Raw genomic sequence first — 3,788 nt, 5'->3', positions numbered from 1 at the left:
GAACACGATCACCGATATCCTCCTCGCAAACTCTCATCTGATGATACCCAGATCTCAAATCAATCTTGGAAAACCAAGACCCCCCTTGCAACTGATCGAATAAATCATCGATCCTCGGTAGTGGATAACGGTTCTTGACCGTCAGCTTGTTCAAATCCCTGTAGTCGATGCACGTCCGGTGTGAACCATCCTTTTTCTTGACAAAAAGGATCGGCGCTCCCCACGGTGATCTACTCAGCCTAATAAAATCCTTTCCCAGCAGCTCCTAGAGCTTCAAGGATAACTCCTGCATCTCGGGCGGCGCAAGGCGATAAGGTGCCTTGGCAATAGGCGCCGCACCTGGAATCAAATCGATCCGGAACTCTACCTGCCTCTTGGGAGGCACACCATACAATTCCTCAAGGAAAACATCCGGGAAATGACACACTACTGGAACATCGGAGATAGAACTCGGCCTCTCAGTGGCAACTCTCGTATCCATCACATATGCTAAAAAGCCCATGCACCCCTGCTGTAGACTCTGCCTCGCCCTGGTGGTAGAGTAGAAAGCTGATCCAGATCTGGTCCCCTCGCCGTACACAATAAGTACCCCCCACTAGGGTCTCGTATGGTCACCATCTGAGGCTCATAGTCAATCACGACTCCAAACCGGCTCAACCAATCCATGTCTACTACGACACATACATCACCCATTGCTATCGGCACCAGATCTATCGGAAACTCAACACCGAAAATCTCTAATACACATCCCCATAATACATCAGTGGCAAAAACTACATGCTTGTCGGCAATAAAAACCCTAAGCGGTCGACTCAACGCCTCGCGTCTGACACTAATTTGACGAATAAAGGATAAAGACACAAAACATCGACTCGCACCCGAGTCAAATAACACCAAAGCAGGCACAAAACTCATAAGAAAAGTACCTATAAGCAACACAGTATAAGCATAAACAAATCTCAAAATAACATAGATAAGGAGATACATACCAGCAACAACATCAGGTGCGATGCGGACCTCCTCCGCAGTCAGATGGAATTCTCTCCCACGAGCTCTCGGAGCCTCGGCCTTCACCGGCCGGCCATCAGCAACGCGTAAAGCAGTAGGAGCAGAAGTCTGGGCTGATCCATGTATGAGCTGAGGGCACTCGACCTTTCGATGGTCGGTCTGGTTGCAATGAAAGCAAACCGCAAATCCCTTGGGGCAGTCCTTTGCCATATGCCCACCCTTTCCACATTTGTAGCAAATCCCTGCTCGACTAGATCCCTCATGACTCTTGCCGCACTTTCCACAAGTGCGGCCCTTTTGGCCTCCAGCTCTCGAATTAGCGGGCTTAGCCCGCTTGGTCGCCGGCTGCGACTGTACTGGCCTCCTGTCTATACCCTGAGACTCCTCCTCCTCTCTACTCTGAAACTCTAGATCAATCTCCCTCCTCCTGGCATTGGTCTGTAGCTCAGCCAATGTCCGATACGAAGAGTTCGTCACGAACTCCTGCATATCTCGTCTCAGTATACTCAAATACCGGCTCATACGTGCCTGCTCCGTAGACACGTGCTCGGGGAAAAACATCGCCCTCTCATGAAACATCCTCGTAATCTCTGTCACAGTTTCATTCTTCTGCTTGAGAGACATAAACTACTGGGCCAACCGCTCCCTCTCCACCTGGGGAGCGTACTCATCTCGGAATAGTTGTGTGAACCTCGTCCAAGTCACTGCTGCATGGTCTTGATGGGTTTTAAGCACTATAACAATCCTATGGTGCACATACAACCCTAAATGCTTTGGATCTAAGTTTTCTCAAGTTATACATGCAATTTCATTTTATCCAAAGCATATACCCTAACTAGCATACAATTGGAGATATACAACATAAAAACTAGTTAGATGAATACCTCTTGTTATAGCATGTAGTTCTTGGCCTTTCAAGAGTTTAGCACCTCAAATGTGATGCCTCAAATGAATCACAGACACCAAAAGCAAATGGAAGATAATGAGAGAGAGGCTAAGAGGCACCAAAATCGGCTAGGGTTTCATCTTGGAAGACTTGGCCGATTTTAGGGTGCTTAGGTGTTACTTTTATAGTGTGGAATTCCTAGGGTTTAATCTTGTAAACCCTAATTCACCATGGAATCTTCACATTTGATAGGCCCTTTGGACTAACTCTTCATGGAATCTCATGTAGTCTTAGTCCATCCTAATCAATATGGATTATTAGCCCAAACTATATGTGTTACTGGTTTACCTAATCGGTTCCCGATAATTTAATCAGTCTCTTTTGATCACTAAATTAATTCCAAATTAATTCTTTATCAATACCAATTAAATAATATGATTTCTCAATTAATATATTGTTGATATAATATATATTAATAAATCACAAATAACTTCTTTCTCAAATATCCATCCTATCAAATTGCTCCGGTGAAGGCAACCCAAAAGGACCATGCTACTATCGGGTCAAGAACATACCAATTATAGTTATGGGCTTAGACACCTAATCCAACAGTCTCCTACTTGGATAAGTCTAATAACTATCACTGCCAATACAACTTCAAAATCCGATTAACAATCGTAGCTCTTAAAAGCTGCTGTCGAACTCTGATCTTATCAGTAACATGTCCTTTAGATAAGGGATCAAATATTCCTCCGTTATACAAGATATCCTATAGACATGAGACATGGATTATAATCATTCTCTATGTCCAAGTTCTGTTTCCCGATTTCCGATTTACAATGACTAACTAATTGAACAAATCAAATCAGTCCAAGCTTGGCCAAGCGCTTAGGGTGTCATCACTAATTCATCGAGGGGCCCACATATATCGCTTTTTATCCCACTTTGGGTAAAAGGAATGGATAAATTTTGACTCATATGCTTGTACTATTTACTCATCGAATCACACACAACAATACGTTTTATAACATCAAGTTACTGATGCGTTTACGTATTATCAATGCGCAACCGACTCGTAAACAACGACTCATATGTCTCCATTTCAAGAATATAAGATGTTATCGTCTCACAATCACTCACGATAAAATCCATGAAGTGATTCACATAGCGTGGGTTTAATCCAATACTCAAATTCTTATTTCAGGAGTACTCATGAACACTGCAGCAGACTAGTTCTATATCTAAATACTTAGACAATCTACAGTTGGATTCATGACAATCTTACCTCATTACTTACTTCCAAAGTATGATTGACTGTGGATGTTTAAATAATCTTATTATTCGGGAAGTAAAACATGCGAAGTGAAGCACAAGAATAATCTAATCCAATATGGTCTCAACACTTTTGAATATAAATAAAATACTTATTATTTAATGTAACACCCATAAAATTCATGCCAAATTTGATCCTTTAAAAACATTTCAAAACCATTAAATCATTACAAACTTGTTTTCAAAATGTATCATATCAGAGTTTTCCCAGAAACATAAACAAAACAGGAGGAGCTGTACGATCACGCCTTTGCCTTGCCGCGATCCCCTGATGTACCTGAAACAATAAACTGAAACTGTAAGCCTGAAAGCTTAGTGAGTTACCCCCAAAATACCAACTCATATAACCATAACCATATCATATCAACAAATACAGAACAACATGGATAATGAGCCTTCAGCCTGACTAGACCGCCTCGTAGGGCCTACATCCTATCTGGACCGCTGCCGAGCCTTCGGCATGACTGGACCGCCTCGCAGGGCCTACAACCTATCCGGACCGCTCGCTGGGTATGTTGGCCTATAGCACAAAGCAGGACTGCTTCAACCCAACCACCAACGA

Source organism: Lactuca virosa, chromosome 3 (assembly GCF_052849685.1).
Source record: "Lactuca virosa cultivar CGN04683 chromosome 3, Lactuca_virosa_CGN04683_v6, whole genome shotgun sequence".
Taxonomy (NCBI): domain Eukaryota; kingdom Viridiplantae; phylum Streptophyta; class Magnoliopsida; order Asterales; family Asteraceae; genus Lactuca; species Lactuca virosa.
This window is presented reverse-complemented; position numbering follows the sequence as displayed.